The following is a 19,312-nucleotide window of genomic DNA, read 5'->3' as shown; positions in this document are numbered from 1 at the left end:
TTATGTTACAATTCTTATCTTTTATGTGAGCATCATTGAAACCATCATGCCTAGCTAGGGGCGTTAAACGATAGCGCTTGTTGGGAGGCAACCCAACTTTATTTTTGTTCCTTGCTTTTTTCTAATGTTTAGTAATAAATAATTCATCTAGACTCTGTTTATATGTGGTTTTATTCTTTAAATTAGTGTTTGTCCAAGTAGAACCTTTTGGAAGACTTGGGGAAAGTCTTTGCGATCATGATGTAAAAAAACAGAAACTTTAGCGCTCACGGGAACTGCTGCCTTTTTTTATTGGAGAGTGATATTTAGTTAATTATTTTTGAAGATGATTAATAGATAAATTACTCACGTCCAGCAATTTATTTGATAATTTTATGAGTTCCAGAAGTATACGTTTGATCCAGATTACTACAGACTGTTCTGTTTTTGACAGATTCAGTTTTTCGTGTGTTGATTGCTTATTTTGATGAATCTATGGCTAGTAATAGAGTTTATAAACCATAGAAAAGTTGGAATACAGTAGGTTTAACACCAATATAAATAAATAATGAGTTCATTACAGTAAATTGAAGTGGTGATTTATTTTCTTATACTAACAGAGCTTACGAGTTTTCTGTTAAGTTTTGTGTTGTGAAGTTTTCAAGTTTTGGGTAAAGAATCGATGGATTATGGAATAAGGAGTGGCAAGAGCCTAAGCTTGGGGATGACCATGGCACACCAAGGTAATATTCAAGGATAGCCGAGAGTCTAAGCTTGGGGATGCCCCGGAAGGCATCCCCTCTTTCGTCTTCGTTCATCGGTAACTTTACTTGGAGCTATATTTTTATTCACCACATGATATGTGTTTTGCTTGGAGCATCAATTTATTTTTCTAAGATTTGATTGCTGTTATTTAGAACAATTGTTTTCATCTTTTATTTCAATAAAAGTGGCATTGATAGCCTTTACTATGCCTATTTTAGAAGTCCACATGTTGCTGTTTGAAAACAGAAAGTTTACTGCTGTTGCAATAATTCCCTAGAAAATTCCGAATGTGATAAAATGTTGAAACCTTTGGAATATTAAGATCTGATAAATTTACTACAGTGGGAATTTTCTTTCATAATTTTTGGAGTTAGGGAAGTATGTATCTTGCTGCACTCTTTACAGACTATCCTGTTTAGGCAGATTGCTTTTATGTTTGCATTGTTTGCATATGTTTGCTTCTTTAATGATTCTATTTGAGGATAGGAATATTAAATATGCAGAGGCATTTAGTATGCAGTGTTGAATAATAATTTTAGTGATTTGCTACAGTAGAGCATGATAAGGTTTTGGCAATGGTTTATACTAACTTATCTCACGAGTCCTTGTTGAGTTTTGTGTGGATGAAGCTTTTGAGATTTAGGGAGACCGTGATATGAGAGGAATTAAGGAGACACAAAAGCTCAAGATTAGGGATGCCCAACGCATCCCAAGATAATATTTCAAGAAGTATCAAGCTTCTAAGCTTGGGGATGCCCCGGCTGGCATCCCACCTTTCTTCCTCAACAACTATCGGTTAGTTTCGGTTGATCCTAAGTTTTTGCTTCTTCACATGATGTTTGCTATTCTTAGAATGTAATTTTCTTTTGCTTTGCTTGCTGTTTGAATAAAATACCAAGATCTGAAATTCTTAAACGTTAGAGAGTCTTCATATAGTTGCATAATTATTCGACTACTCATTGATCTTCACTTATATCTTTCGGAGTAGTTTGTCGTTGCTCTAGTGCTTCACTTATATCCTTTTAGAGCATGGTGGTGGTTTTATTTTGAAGAAATAGATGAACTCTCATGCTTCACTTATATTATTTTGAGAGTCTTCAGAACAGCATGGTAATTTGCTTTGATTATGAAGCTAGTCCTAATATGATGGGCATCCAAGAGGGATATAATAAAAACTTTCATATAAAGTGCATTGAATACTATGAGAATTTTGATACTTGATGATTATTTTGAGATATGAGGATGGTAATATTAGAGTCATGCTAGTTGAGTAGTTGTGAATTCGAGAAATACTTGTGTTGAAGTTTGTGATTCCCGTAGCATGCACGTATGGTGAACCGTTATGTGATGAAGTTGGAGCATGATTTATTTATTGATTGTCTTCCTTATGAGTGGCGGTCGGGGATGAGTGATGGTGTTTTCCTACCAATCTATCCCCCTAGGAGCATGCGTGTAGTACTTTGTTTCGATAACTAATAGATTTTTGTAATAAGTATGTGAGTTCTTTATGACTAATGTTGAGTCCATGGATTATACGCACTCTCACTCTTCCACCATTGCTAGCCTCTCTAGTACCGCGCAACTTTCGCCGGAACCATAAACCCACCATATACCTTCCTCAAAACAGCCACCATACCTACCTATCATGGCATTTCCATAGCCATTCCGAGATATATTGCCATGCAAATTTCCACCATTCCGTTCACTATGACACACTCAATCATTGTCATATTGCTATCCATGATCATGTAGTTGAGATTGTATTTGTGGCAAAGCCACCGTTCAAAATTCTTTCATACATGTCACTCATGAGTCATTGCACATCCTGGTACACCGCCGGAGGCATTCATATAGAGTCATATCTTGTCCTAAGTATCGAGTAGTAATTCTTGAGTTGTAAGAAAATAAAAGTGTGATGATCATCATTATTAGAGCATTGTCCCAGTGCGGAAAGGGTGATGGAGACTATGATTCCCCCACAAGTCATGATGAGACTCCGGATGAAAATAAATAAATAAAAGAGGCCAAAGAAGCCCAAATAAAAAAAGAGAAAAGAGGCCATAAAAAAGAGAAGGCCCAAATAAAAAAATAAAAAAATGAGAGAAAAAGAGAGAAGGGGCAATGCTACTATCCTTTTACCACACTTGTGCTTCAAAGTAGCACCATGATCTTCATGATAGAGAGTCTCCTATGTTGTCAGTTTCATATACTAGTGGGAATCTTCATTATAGAACTTGGCTTGTATATTCCAATGGTGGGCTTCCTCAAAATGCCCTAGGTCTTCGTGAGCAAGCAAGTTGGATGCACACCCACTTAGTTTCTTTTTGAGCTTTCATACACTTATAGCTCTAGTGCATCTGTTGCATGGCAATCCCTAATCACTCACATTGATATCTATAGATGGGCATCTCCATAGCCCGTTGATACGCCTAGTTGATGTGAGACTATCTTCTCCTTTTTGTCTTCTCCACAACCACCATTCTATTCCACCTATAGTGCTATGTCCATGGCTCACGCTCATATATTGCATGAAGATTGAAAAAGTTTGAGAACATCAAAAGTATGAAACAATTGCTTGGCTTGTCATCGGGGTTGTGCATGATTCAAATATTTTGTGTGGTGAAGATGGAGCATAGCCAGACTATATGATTTTGTAGGGATAGCTTTCTTTGGCCATGTTATTTTGAGAAGACATGATTGCTTTGTTAGTATGCTTGAAGTATTATTATTTTTATGTCAATATTAAACTTTTGTCTTGAATCTTATGGATCTGAATATTCTTGCCACAATAAAGAGAACTACATGGATAAATATGTTAGGTAGCATTCCACATCAAAAATTCTGTTTTTATCATTTACCTACTCGAGGACGAGCAGGAATTAAGCTTGGGGATGCTAATACGTCTCCAACGTATCTATAATTTTTTATTGTTCCATGCTATTATATTATCAACTTTGGATGTTTTATATGCATTTATATGCTATTTTATATGATTTTTGGGACTAACCTATTAACCCAGAGCCCAGTGCCAGTTTCCGTTTTTTCCTTGTTTTAGAATATCGCAGAAAAGGAAAATCAAACGGAGTCCAATTGACCTGAAACTTCACGGAACTTATTTTTGGATCAGAAGAAGCCTAGAAGACTTGGAGTGCACGTCAGGGGATCAACGAGGAAGCCACGAGGCAGGGGGCGCGCCCACCCCCCTGGGCGCGCCCTCCACCCTCGTGGGCCCCTCATGGCCCCCCTGGCGTACTTCTTCCGCCTGTATATCTCCATATACCCTAAAACGATCGGGGAGCACAATAGATCGGGAGTTCCGCCGCCAGAAGCCTCCGTAGCCACCGAAATCCAATCTAGACCCATTCCGGCACCCTGCCGGAGGGGGCAACCCCTCTCTGGTGGCCATCTTCATCATCCCGGCGCTCTCCATGACAAGGAGGGAGTAGTTCACCCTCGGGGCTGAGGGTATGTACCAGTAGCTATGTGTTTGATCTCTCTCTCTCGTGTTCTTGAGGGGATACGATCTTGATGTATCGTGAGCTTTGCTATTATAGTTAGATCTTATGATGTTTTCTCCCCCCTCTACTCTCTTGTAATGGATTGAGTTTTCCCCTTAAAGTAATCTTATCGGATTGAGTCTTTAAAGATTTGAGAACACTTGATGTATGTCTTGCCGTGCGTATCTGTGGTGACAATGGGATATCACGTGATTCACTTGATGTATGTTTTGGTGATCAACTTGCGGGTTCCACCCATGAACTTATGCATAGGGGTTGGCACACGTTTTCTTCTTGACTCTCCGGTAGAAACTTTGGGGCACTCTTTGAGGTTCTTTGTGTTGGTTGAATAGATGAATCTGAGATTGTGTGATGCATATCGTATAATCATACCCACGGATACTTGAGGTGACATTGGAGTATCTAGGTGACATTAGGGTTTTGGTTGATTTGTGTCTTAAGGTGTTATTCTAGTACGGACTCTAGGGCTGTTTGTGACACTTATAGGAATAGCCCAACGGATTGATTGGAAAGAATAACTTTGAGGTGGTTTCGTACCCTACCATAATCTCTTCGTTTGTTCTCCGCTATTAATGACTTTGGAGTGACTCTTTGTTGCATGTTGAGGGATAGTTATATGATCCAATTATGTTGAGGGAACTTGCACTAGTGAAAGTATGAACCCTAGGCCTTGTTTCCTAGCATTGCAATACCGTTCATGCTCACTTTTATCATTCGTTACCTTGCTGTTTTTATATTTTCAGATTACAAAAACTATTATCTACCATCCATATACCCCTTGTATCACCATCTCTTCGCCGAACTAGTGCACCTATACAATTTACCATTGTATTGGGTGTGTTGGGGACACAAGAGACTCTTTGTTATTTGGTTGTAGGGTTGCTTGAGAGAGACCATCTTCATCCTACGCCTCCTACAGATTGATAAACCTTAGGTCATCCACTTGAGGGAAATTTGCTACTATCCTACAAACCTCTGCACTTGGAGGCCCAACAATGTCTACAAGAAGAAGGTTGTGTAGTAGACATCAGAGGCCATCCACTTACCCCCAGCTCCGGATCCAGACATCTTTGGAGTGCTTTCTCGGGCGAGGGAAAAGCTAAAAGCTTGGTCGTTGGAGCTCAGGGACGGAAGGACTAAGGAGGAGCTGAGGTGTGGGTGAGGAAAGGGAATCCTTATCCCTTTTATAAAAGGCCATGAATATCAAGTGTCTCCCCACTCGCCTTAAACTCGCCTATTCCCAAGGGACGTGCAAACGGCACGGTTGGGTCACCCACGCCCGTACTGATGAGAGTCCCGCAACAAGGGGACATGATTTCTGCTTCGACAAAACGTGCCAATGGCAACCGCGTCTCGAAACCTGGAGCGGCAGACGAAAAATGGTTCGAAATTATGACCGGGCAGACGTGATGTCATATTGTAAAAAGCTGTCAGCAGGTTAGACTCGTGTAAAAATATATTCTCTCTGCGGTTATTTATGGTGTGTGTGAAAGGTCTGGATAATATCATCGCATTCGAAGACTATCTTGAAGTTCGGATAGAAGGGAACCCACCTTGCAATGTCGAAGACAATCTATGCACCGGACTCCTTGTCATTGAAGCCAGGTTCAGGGGCTACTGAGGGAGTCCTGGACTAAGGGGTCCTCAGGCGTCCGGCCTGTTATCCACGGGCCGGACTGATGGGCTATGAAGACATGAAGGTCGAAGACTGTACCTGTGTCCGGATTGGACTCTCCTTGGCATGGAAGGCAAGCTTTGCGACCGACTATGAAGATCCCTTCTTATGTAACCGACTCTATGCAAACCCTAGATCCTCCCGGTGTCTATATAAACCGGAGGGGTTAGTCCAGAAAAGGATATTCATTACCTTAGTCATACAGGCAAGGCTTCTAGGGTTTAGCCATTATGATCTCGTGGTAGATTAACTCTTGTAACACTCATATTCATCAAGATCAATCAAGCAGGACGTAGGGTATCACCTCCATAGAGAGGGCCCGAACCTGGGTAAACATCGTGTCCCCCGTCTCCTGTTACCATTGATCCTAGACGCACAGTTCGGGACCCCCTACCCGAGATCCGCCGGTTTTGACACCGATAGTAAGCACTTGCCTTTTTGAAGGAGGTAGCTAGGTCTGCTCACCGGCCGTGTACGCAGCATGCAGCAGTTCCCGGGGTGATGGCTCATGACCCTTGGGGGCACAGGTTTAGTCCGGCGTGCTGATCTCTCTATTAAGCCTAGGTTGGGTTGCAGCGTAACATTTGGCCGAGGCCGGGCATGACCTGGGAAAGTGTGTCCGGCCGGAGTGAATCGAGTGTGGTGGGTAAGTTGGTGCACCCCTGCAAGGAACAAAACATCTATCGATAGCCTGTCCTACGATAACGGACACTTGGAGTTGTGTCCCGATCGATACAACTAGAACTGGATACTTGAGGTGATGACTGGATAGTATGGCTCTGGGATTGCTTTCTCGTAGGGAGTCAAGGAAGAGTCTCTGGGCAAGGTTGATAACACTACTACTACTTTACTTTATACTAGTCTGCACTCTTCTAATGCTGTAAGACTGATGAAGATACTGTAGATAAATAGCTCACATTGTAGCTCCCTGTTTCAATACGTTCCTAGAGAAAGATTAAGTTGAAAGATATTGTAAGCAATTATGCGGACTAGGTCCATAGTCCGAGGAATGTCCTCACTGCTACACAGAAGGCTTACGTCTTTGATGCACCGCTCGATGTGCAAACCCCTACAACGTCGTCTGTGGATGTTGTGAACACATGACAGACACATCCTGATGACTACTTGATATTTTAGTGCACCATACTTTACGGCTTAGAATCGGGATTCCAATGACATTTTGAACGCCATAAGACATATGAGATGTTCCAAGAGCTGAAATTGGGATTTCAGGCTCATGCCCGTGTTGAGAGGTGTGAGACCTCTGACAAGTTCTTTAGTCAATAAGATGGAGGAGAATAGCACAACTAGTGAGCATGTGCTCACAATGTTTGGGTGCTATAATCACTTAAATCAAGTGGGAGTTAAACTTCCAGATAAGATAGTGATTGATAGAGTTCTCTAGCCACTATCACTAAGCTACTAGATCTTCGTGCTGAACTATGACATGCAAGGGATGGAGTTGATCCCGGAGCTGTTCGCGGTGCTTAAGACCGCAAAAGGTAGAAATCAAGAAGGAGCATCAAGTGTTGATGGTTTAACAAGACCACTGGTTTCAAGAAGGGCAAGGGCTAGAAGGGAAACTTCATATGGATGGCAAACCAGTTGCCGCTCAAGTGAAGGAACCCAAGGTTGAACCCAAACCCGAGACTAAGTGCTTCTATTGTAAAGGGAACGGTCACTGGTAGCGGAATTACCCCAAATGCATGGTAGATAAGAAGGCTGGCAACTTCAACAAAATTTATATGTGTCATTAATGTGTACCTCACTAGTACTCCTGGTAGCACCTGGGTATTGGATACCGGTTCAGTTACTATTATTGGTGACTTGAAGCAAAAGCTACGAACTAAACGGAGACTGGCTGAGGGCGAGGTGACGATGTGTGTTGGAAGTGTTTCCAAAGTTGATGAGATCACCATCGCACACTCCATCTGCCTTCGGGATTAGTATTGAACCTAGATAAATGTTATCAGGTGTCTACGTTGAGCATGAATATGATTAGATCATGTTCATTGCAATACGGTCATTCATTTTAAGTTAGAGAATAATGGTTATTCTGTTTACATGAATGATACCTTTCATGGTCATGCACCCTATGTGAATGGTTCATTGAATCTTGGTCGTGGTGATACACATGTTCACGCCAAAAGATGTAGAGTTAATAATGATAGTACCACTTTCTTGTGGCACTGCCGCTTAGGTCATATTGGCGTAAGATGCATGAAGAAACTCCATATCGATGGATGTTTGGAGTCACTTGATTTTGAATCGCTTGACACATGCGAGCCATGCCTCATGGGCAGGATGACTAAGACCCCGTTTTCAGGTACAATGAAACGGGCAAGTGACTTGTTGGAAATCATACATGCTGATGCATGTGATCCAATGAGAATTGAAGCGTGCGGTGGATATTGCTATTTTCTCATCTTCACTGACGATTTGAGTAGATATAATTTACTTAATGAAGCACAAGTCTGAAACGTTTGAAAAGTTCAAGCGATTTCAGAGTGAAGTTAAGAATCATCATAACAAAAAGATCATGTTCCTACGATCTGATCAAAAGGGGATTTTCTGAGTTATGAGTTTGGCAATCACTTAAGACATTGTGGAATTGTTTCACAGTTGAAGCCACCTGGAACACCACAGGGTAATGGTGTGTCCGGACGTCGTAATCGAACCTTATGAGATATGGTGCGATCTATGATGTCTCTTACCGATCTACCGTTTTCATTTTGAGGTTATGCGTTAGAGACAGCTGCATTCACTTTAGATAGGACACCATCTAAGTCCATTGAGACGACATTGTATGAACATTGGTTTGGCAAGAAACCAAAGTTGTCGTTTCTTAATGTTTGGGGCTGCGATGCTTAAGGCTTCAGCCGGAGAAGCTCGAACCCAAAGCGGACAAACACATCTTCATAGGATACCCAAAGGTGATAGTTGGGTATACCTTCTATCTCAGATCCGAGGGCAAATTGTTTGTCGCTAAGAACGGGTCCTTTCTCGAGAAGGAGTTTCTCTCGAAAGAATTGAGTGGGAGGAAGATAGAACTTGATGAGGTTGTTGAACCTTTATTTCAACCAGAGAATGATGCAACACAAAAAGATGTTTTCTGTGGCACCTATGTCTGTTGAATAGGAAGTTAATGGTAGTGATCATGAAGCTTCGGATCAAGTTGCTATCGAACCTCATAGGTCGACAAGGATACGTACTACTCCTAAGTGGTACAATAATCCTGTCTTAGATATCATGTTGTTAGACAACAATGAACCTACGAGCTATGGAGAAGCGATGGTGGGCCTGTATTCCGACAAATGGTTAGAAGCCATGAAATCCGAGATAGGATCCATATATCAGAACAAAGTATGGACTTTGGTGGACTTGCCCGATGATCGGCAAGCCATTGAGATAAATGGATCTTTAAGAAGAAGACGGATGTGGGCGGTAATGTTACCGTCTATGAAGCTCTACTTGTGGGAAAGAGTCTTTTCACAAGTTCAAGGAGTTGACTACGATGAGAATTTCTCACCCGTAGCCATGCTTAAGTCCGTCGGAATCATGTTAGCATTAGCTGTATTTTTCAATTATGAAATCTTACAGATGGATGTCAAAACAAGTTTTCTTACCAAGTTTTCGGAAGAAAAGTTGTATGTGATACAATAAAAGGTTTTGTCAATCCTAAGGATGCTAAAAGGTATGCTGGCTCCAGCAATCCTTCTATGGACTAGAGCAAGCATATCGGAATCGGAATATATGCTTGGTTGGAGTGATCAAAGCTTTTAGGTTTATACAATGTTTGCTAGAAACTTGTATTTACAAGAAAGTGAGTGGGAGCACTACAACATTTCTGATAAGTATATGTGGATGACATATTGTTGATTCGAAATAATGTAGAATTTCTGGAAAGCATAAACGGTTGTTTGAAGAGTGATTTTCAAAGGAAAACCTGGATAAAGCTGCTTACATATTGAGCATCAAGATCTATAGAGATAGATCAAGACGCCTGATGATACTTTCAAAGAACGCACACCTTGACATGTTTTTGAAGGAGTTCAAAATAGATCAGTCAAAGAAGGGGTTCTTACCTGAGTTGTAAGGTGTGAAGTTGAGTAAGACTCAAAGGTTGACCAATGCAGAAGAAAGAAGAAGGATGAAGGTCGTCCCCTATGCTCTTGTCATAGGCTCCATACGGTATGCCATGCTGAGTACCGCACCTGATGTGTGCCTTGCCACATGTCTGGCAAGAAGGTACAAAGGTGATCTAGGACTGGATCACTAGATAGCAGTCAAAATTATCCTTAGAGGAATAAGGAAATGTTTCTCGGTTATGGAGGTGATAAAGAGTTTGACATAAAGAGTTACGTCGATGCAAGCTTAACACCTATCCGGATAGCTCTGAGTAGAGATACCGGATATGTACAATGGAGCAATAATTTGGAATAGCTCCAAGTGGAACGTGGTAGCAGCATCTACGATATAAAGTTTTGAGAAATACATAGGGATCTGAATATGGCAAGACCCGTTGACTACAACCTCTCTCACAAGCATAACATGATCAAACCCAGAACTGTTTGAGTGTTTATCACATAGTGATGTGAACTAGATCATTGAGTCTAGTAGACTCTTGGATGTTGGTCACATGGCGATGTGACCTGTGAGTGTTAATCACATGGCGATGTGAACTAGATTATTGACTCTAGTGCAAGTGGGAGACTGTTGGAAATATGCCCTAGAGGCAATAATAAATTGGTTATTATTATATTTCCTTGTTCATGATAATCGTTTATTATCCATGCTAGAATTGTATTGATAGGAAACTCAGATACATGTGTGGATACATAGACAACACCATGTCCCTAGTAAGCCTCTAGTTGACTAGCTTGTTGATCAGATGGTTACAGTTTCCTGACCATGGACATTGGATGTCGTTGATAATGGGATCACATCATTAGGAGAATGATGTGATTGACAAGACCCAATCCTAAGCCTAGCACAAAGATCGTGTAGTTCGTATGCTAAAGCTTTTCTAATGTCAAGTATCATTTCCTTAGACCATGAGATTGTGCAACTCCCGGATACCGTAGAAGTGCTTTGGGTGTGCCAAACGTCACAACGTAACTGGGTGGCTATAAAGGTTCACTACAGGTATCTCCGAAAGTGTTTGTTGGGTTGGCACGAATCGAGACTGGGATTTGTCACTCCGTGTAAACGGAGAGGTATCTCTGGGCCCACTCGGTAGGACATCATCATAATGTGCACAATGTGACCAAGGAGTTGATCATGGGATGATGTGTTACGGAACGAGTAAAGAGACTTGCCGGTAACGAGATTGAACAAGGTATCAGCATACCGACGATCGAATCTCGGGCAAGTACAATACCGCTGGACAAAGGGAATTGTATACGGGGTTGATTGAATCCTCGACATCGTGGTTCATCCGATGAAATCATCGTGGAACATATGGGAACCAACATGGGTATCCAGATCCCGCTGTTGGTTATTGGCCGGAGAGTTGTCTCGGTCATGTCTGCATGGTTCCCGAACCCGTAGGGTCTACACACTTTAAGGTTCGGTGACGCTAGAGTTGTTATGGGAAATAGTATGTGGTTACCAAAGGTTATTCGGAGTCCCGGATGAGATCCCGGACATGACGAGGAGCTCCGAAATGGTCCGGAGGTGAAGATCAGTATATTGGACGAAGGGTATTCGAGTCCGGAAGTGTTCCGGGGGTATCAGGCTATGGCCAGCATGACCGAAAGGTGTTTCGGGAGCCCCGGCAAGTGTGGGAGGGCCTCATGGGCCAAAGGGGAAGGGGCAAACCAGCCCACTAAGGGGTGGTGCGCCCCCCACACCCTTTCCCACGTTACTTGGGGGGTTGGGGCGCCTCCACCTGGCTTGGGAGGCAAGCCTCCACCTGCTTGGCTTTGGGGGCAAGTCTCCCTAGGATTTTCCCTAGGGAGATCCAATCTGCCTAGCCGCCGCCCCCTAGGGGAAACCCTAGGGCGCCTCCCCATCTCCCCTTGCCCCTATATATAGTGGAGGGGTGGGAGGGCAGCCGTGACCTCTTCCCTGGCGCAGCCCTCCCTCCTCCTACACCTCCTCCTCCTCCATAGTGCTTGGCGAAGCCCTGCTGGAGAACCACGAGCTCCATTGCCACCATGCCGTCGTGCTGCTGGAGTTCTCCCTCAATTTCTCCTCTCCCCTTGCTGGATCAAGAAGGAGGAGACGTCCCCGGGCTGTACGTGTGTTGAACGCGGAGGCGCCGTCCGTTCGGCGCTAGATCGGAATCAACCGCGATCTGAATCGCTGCGAGTACGACTCCTTCATCCGCGTTCTTGCAACGCTTCCGCTTAGCGATCTACAAGGTTATGTAGATGCACTCTCCTTCCCCTCGTTGCTAGATTACTCCATAGATTGATCTTGGTGATGCGTAGAAAATTTAAATTTCTGCTACGATCCCCAATAGTGGCATCATGAGCTAGGTCTATGCGTAGTTTCTATGCACGAGTAGAACACAAAGCAGTTGTGGGCGTCGATATGTCAATTTACTTGCCGTTACTAGTCTTATCTTGATTCGGCGGCACCGTGGGATGAAGTGGCCCGGACCGACCTTACACGTACTCTTACGTGAGACTGGTTCCACCGACTGACATGCACTAGTTGCATAAGGTGGCTAGCGGGTGTCTGTCTCTCCCACTTTAGTCTGATCGGATTCGATGAAAAGGGTCCTTATGAAGGGTAAATAGAAATTGGCATATCACGTTGTGGTTTTCGCGTAGGTAAGAGACGTTCTTGCTAGAAACCTATAGCAGCGACGTAAAAACTTGCAACAACAATTAGAGGACGTCTAACTTGTTTTTGCAGCATATGCCTTGTGATGTGATATGGCCAAAAGGATGTGATGAATGATATATGTGATGTATGAGATTGATCATGTTCTTGTAATAGGAATCACGACTTGCATGTCGATGAGTATGTGAAAGTGCAACTATCCCTAGGTGGTTTTGGTAATTCATAACAACATATAGCTCATTGAGCTAATGCTATTCCAAGATGATTATTTCAGGAAAGCTCAATGATTGGGATGGCATGGATGTGAAAGTGGAACCCTCAAAATGCTAAGGACAAAGGATTGGCTCAAGCTCAAAAGCTCAAGACTCTTCATTTTATATTTTAGTGATCCAAGATCACATTGAGTCTTTAGGAAAAGCCAATACTATCAAGGAGGGATGAGGTGTTGCTTAATGAGCCTCTTGCTTCATGTGCTTAGTGATATGCTCCAAAATCCTCAACCACTTTCCCATATCCACAAATGACCTAAACCCTAAGCCAAACTCGGTCCTACCGATTCTATCTATCCGGCGCCACCGAGTTTCACTTGTCATAAGCCACTGCCAAACCCTAGCAATTCGGTCCTACCGATTGGGATCTCGGTCTCACCGAGATGGGGTTGCAAACTCTCTGTTTCCCTTTCGTAACTTTTCGGTCTCATCGAAAGAGCGGATCGGTCCCACCGAGATTGCAATGTAAACTCTCTGTTTCCTTTTGTAACGTTTCGGTCTCACCGAAAGAGAAAATCGGTCCCACCGAGTTTTCCTGACCAACTCTCTGGTTGGCTTATTACCAACTCGGTCTCACCGAGTTTGTGTAATCGGTCTCACCGAGATTACGTTATGCCCAAACCCTAACAGAATCGGTCCTACCGAGTTGCATGTCAGTCCCACCGAAAATCTCTAACGGTCACTAGGTTTACCTTTTCGGTCTGACCGAGTTTGTTGATTCGGTCCCACCGAGATTGGTAGATTGTGTGTAACGGTTGGATTTTGTGTGGAGGCTATATATACCCCCTCCACCCCCTCTTCATTAGAAGAGAGAGCCATCAGAACACATAGACAATTCCAACTCATATGTTCTGAGAGAGAACCACCTACTCATGTGTTGAGACCAAGATATTCCATTCCTACCATATGAATCTTGATCTCTAGCCTTCCCCAAGTTGCTTTCCACTCAAACCCTCTTTCCACTAGATCCAAATCCTATGAGAGAGAGTTGAGTGTTGGGGAAACTATCATTTGAAGCACAAGAGCAAGGAGTTCATCATCAACACACCATTTGTTACTTCTTGGAGAGTGGTGTCTCCTAGATTGGCTAGGTGTCACTTGGGAGCCTCCGACAAGATTGTGGAGTTGAACCAAGGAGTTTGTAAGGGCAAGGAGATCGCCTACTTCGTGAAGATCTACCGCTAGTGAGGCAAGTCCTTCGTGGGCGATGGCCATGGTGGGATAGACAAGGTTGCTACTTCGTGGACCCTTCGTGGGTGGAGCCCTCCATGGACTCGCGCAACCATTACCCTTCGTGGGTTAAAGTCTCCATCAACGTGGATGTAGGATAGCACCACCTATCCGAACCACGGGAAAAACATCCGTATCTCCAATTGCGTTTGAATTCTCCAAACCCTTCCCTTTACATTCTTGCAAGTTGCATGCTTTACTTTCCGCTGCCAATATACTCTTTGCATGCTTGCTTGAATTGTGTGATGATTGCTTGACTTGTCCTAAAATAGCTAAAATCTGCCAAGAACTAAAATTGGGAAAAGGTTAAGTTTTTATTTGGTCAAGTAGTCTAATCACCCCCCCTCTAGACCTACTTTCGATCCTACAAGTGGTATCAGAGCTTCGGTCTACATTTGCTTTGATCTCCATAGCTTTTGGTGGTCATAGCCTTGGTTTCACAACCTAGGAGAGTATGGCGTCTAGCGAGGGAAATTATCACCGTAGAGGTCCTTACTTTGATGGTACTAATTTTGCTAGTTGGAAGCATAAAATGAAAATGCATATTCTTGGACATAACCCCGCCGTTTGGGCTATTGTTTGTGTTGGTTTGCAAGGTGACTTCTTTGATGGGAAAGAACCAAACCGTGAAGCTACCGCGGATGAGTTGAAGATGTTGCAATACAATGCTCAAGCGTGTGATATTCTCTTCAACGGATTATGCCCCGAAGAATTCAACAAAATCAGCCGTCTTGAGAATGCAAAGGAAATTTGGGACACTTTGATTGATATGCACGAAGGTACCGACTCCGTCAAGGAATCCAAGTTGGATGTGCTTCAAAGTCAACTTGACAAGTTCAAAATGAAGGATGGTGAAGGTGTCGCTGAAATGTACTCTAGGCTTGCTCTCATCACAAATGAGATTGCCGGCTTAGGAAGTGAAGAAATGACCGATAGATTCATCATAAGAAGATTCTAAGAGCCTTGGATGGAAAATATGATACCGTGTGCACATTGATCCAAATGATGCCCAATTACAAAGATCTCAAGCCAACGGAGGTGATTGGAAGAATTGTTGCTCATGAGATGTCACTTAAGGATAAAGAGGAACTTCACAACAAATCAAGTGGTGCCTACAAAGCCTCATGTGAAGCCCCTACATCATCAAGTGAGAAACAAAACTTCAACGAAGAATTGAGCTTAATGGTGAAGAACTTCAACAAGTTCTACAAGAGTAGAAGCAAAGATAGAAGCTTCAAGTCAAGGTCCTACAATGACAAAAGATCTTCTAGTCGAGAGCGAAACTGCTACAATTGTGGAAGACCCGGACACTATTCCAATGAGTGTACGGCTCCCTACAAGAGAAGAGAAGATTCTCAAAAAAGAAGAAGCAAAGAATCACCACCAAGAGAGAGAAGGAGTAGAGATGATCGTTATGAACGAAGATACTCACGGAGAAGCAAGGATTCGGAAAGGAAGGAAAAAACCATCAAGGAGCTACACAAAACGAAGACATCAAGCTCATGTTGGTGAATGGGTATCCGGCTCCGACTCCGAAAGCCACTCCGAGAGAAGTTATCACTCCGACTCCGAAGATACTCAAGATGAAGGTGTTGCCGGTCTAGCACTTGTGTCAACCAACTCCTACGACATATTTGACTCACCAAATGAAGGAATTGGAAGATGCTTCATGGCCAAAGGTCCTAAGGTAACACACCCCGAGTATGTTGATTTTAATAGTGATGAAGATGACTTGCTAGGTGATGATGATTTGTTTGTTGACAACTCTAGTGATGAATACTATGGTGAAACGTCAATTAATCATGCTAATCAAGATAAAACGAATGACAATGATAAGGAGAAGATTAAGGCTCTAACTAAAGAACTAAACACTCTTAAGTTAGCTCATGAAACTATCTTCGAAGATCATCGAGAACTTTTAAGAGCTCATGAGAAATTACGCTTTGAAAAGCTCAATCTTGAGAAAGAGCATGAGTTTTTAAAAGCAATCAATGATGATCTCCGCAAGAAAAGTTCTTCTTACATTGCCAAGCGTTTACTCTTATCCACTTACATGCCTCAAGTCAAGTCTAGTAACAAGAACAAGAAAGATTCTTCCTCTAGTAGTAACAATGATCATGCTAAATCCAATATTGTTGCCTCTAGTAGTTCTCTTGATTCCACTAATGATTCTCTTAGCCAAGTTACACTTGAGAAAGAAAATAGCTTATTGAAGGGAATTATAGAGAAAGGAGTGTACAAAAGCCTTGCCGGGAGTAAGCAATTCGAGGAAATTGTGCGCAAGCAAGGAATGCACCGGAATAATCAAGGTGTTGGTTTTGAACGAAAGTTCAATGCCAATGGAGTTGAGTGGGAAGAAGATCAATAGCCCAAGACAAAGTTTGTTCCTCAACAAGAGAAGTATGATACTTCCTTCAAGGGGACACAAGCTCAAGATGATCTTCCACCACAAGACTGCAAGCAAAAAGGCAAGGACAAGCTTCAAGAGGAAATTGATGCATTTGAAGAAGCTCCTAAGACCTTAGTCAAGTGGATTCCCAAGACCACATCAAGTTACACTTCATCAAGTACGACTACAACTCCAAGGATTCCCATCAAGATGGTGTGGATCCAAAAGAAGAAGAACTAGAGAGTTCTTGAGGGTGACTCTGCCAACATACTTCACTCTTATCATTTTGGCAAGGACAAGTGCAATCAACTTCCACATCTTGCACTAGTTCAAGGAGTCACAAACCCTCTTGTTGGTAAGACAAGGGACAAGGTAATCTAAAAGTTTTCATGGACATCATCTTGTGTGTGCATCACTCTATGTCTATGGATATCCTTTTTTGTTCCTTGTGGGACTAACCCATGTAGGTATTGAAAGTGCAATTCACTCAAATGGATAGCTCCAAGTGATCTACATCAACATTGAGCTTCCACATCTTCAACATCTACATGAAGTCATCATCGACAAAACCCAAGGTTAGTTCATCCCTCTTAGGGGGGATATCACATCTAGGGGGAGCTTTACTCTAAGACTTGAGCTAAAGCAACTCTAAAGATGTGAACACAACAATGCTTTATGAAAAAGTGGTAACCCCACTTGAGCTTAAACGATGAGTATGACCTATGATCAAGTGTTCTCACTTGACTCCTAAGTCAATATACTCATATATAGATGACCTAGTCATCGCAAATTGCTTGATAGATGCTAGAATTGGTTGTGCATGCTTTGTCACATATTTCATTTGCCATCTTATTGTGTGAGCATGCTGGCTGCATATTTTACTCATTCGAGGACATCCACTTGTTGTTTTGGTTGTTTGGTTTTATTTCCTTTTGCCAAGTGGATGGACAAGAATGCCTAAGAACCTCCTCTAGCTATCTATGCTTTTCTCGTCTCAAACTCTATTCATGCTGCATCACAAAATTTGATCAAGTCAGATTCGAACCACTCTGTGTGAGGAGCGCTCGGAGTCCCTGATTCGTCATAGACTTAAACTTCCAAAACCTCTTTGTGATTCTCGGTCTGACCGATTCCCTACTTTCAGTCCTACCGAGATCATTAAGTTGATCTAGGTTTTCAATCTCGGTGCAACCGATTTGAACCATTCGGTCACACCGAGTTGCAACAACTGTATACAGTTTTGCATCTCGGTGCCACCGAGTTGTTCCACTCGGTCACACCGACAGGGTCGGGCTATATATAGTCACGGGCAAAATTTGGAAATTTCTCCGAACCCCTTCGCCCGCGCGATAGCCTGCTCTGCCAACTTGGTCTCCGGATCGTCTCCTTGCCGCCAGCCGCCTCCAGTCGCTGGTCTCCATCGCCGTCAACGGGAATTCTACCCCGTCGTTGCCGCCGTAGCGAGTCTCCGCCAAACTAGGGTATGGACTCGATCTTTGTGCTATTCTCCAATCCGATTCCTAGCACATTGTGATCATCATGATTCTTGTCACGTTTGATAAACTCCTATCCAGTCAATGAACCCGTAGATTAGGTTTAATTCGAAAATTTTAGGGTTAGGTTTCCACCGAAACCATATCGGACCCACCGAGTTGAAAAACTCGGTCCCACCGATTTGGCTTATGCCATTGCACAAGTGAGACTCGGTCTGACCGAGAATTACTTATCGGTGTGACCGATTTTGGAACTCTGTGAAACCCTAGCAGTCTCGGTGCCACCGAACTGTGACTCGGTCTGACCGAGTTCACTAGTTTAGGTTCCAAAACTGCTTCGGTATCACCGAGTTTAGAAATCGGTAGATCCGAGATGCTTTCAGTGGGAAACTAAAACTAAGTTTTTGAATTAATCTTTTGCAAAAATCTCTACATTTTGTGATGCTCATCCACTCTATCTCATCTATAACCTATTCACAGGGTCAGCAGTCAGAGTTTGCATCATGTCAGACCAAAGTGATAGCCAGAACTTGTCAGAGCAGCAGGTGCAGATGAGTGAGGGCACTAGTCCCTCAAGTTCCTCAGATGATGGCAGCAGGAGCATCCCGAGCAATCTGCCTAAAGCTGCCACAAGACAGAGAAAGAAGAGAACCTCAGATTCAGAAGATGAGGATTATGTGGCAGAAGAGGAAGCAACTTCCAAGAGAGTTGAGCCAGCACAGGGCATAAAACCAGGGATGAAGATCAAAAGGCCAGCAGGCAGGCAGCCAATGTCAAAGGCCAGAGCTTCAACTGATAAGCCCACTCCCATTGAGCCAATTGCTGCTGAAGGCAAGAAGAGGAAAGAAAGGGTGAAGAAAAATGTAGCCAGAGTGCTTGGCAAAGCTTCCATCATGGAAGATGAGGAGGAAGAAGAAGAGGTAGCTGCACCAGCACCAAAGGCACCCAAGCTGATGGGTGATGCCATAAGATCAGGGGCAGCTGCTTCCAAGGCCGAGCCAGCTCCAAAGCCAAAGCCAAAGAGAAATACAAGAAGAATCCCAGCTACTGAAAAGAACAAGGCCCCAGTGCCTGAAGCTGCAGAAGAAGAGGAAGAGAATGTTCTTAGAAAGCTCAAGCCCAAGATCCCAGACCACAACGATGCTCATCCTGTGGCTGAGGATATGAAACTCAGGAGAGATTCAGGGCTCCGGAAGTGGAGA

Source organism: Triticum urartu, chromosome 5A (assembly GCF_056163025.1).
Source record: "Triticum urartu cultivar PI428250 chromosome 5A, HENAU_Tu73, whole genome shotgun sequence".
In the NCBI taxonomy this organism is placed as follows: Eukaryota; Viridiplantae; Streptophyta; class Magnoliopsida; order Poales; family Poaceae; genus Triticum; species Triticum urartu.
The sequence above is the reverse complement of the archived record's forward strand: the minus strand, read 5'-3'. Positions refer to the sequence as shown.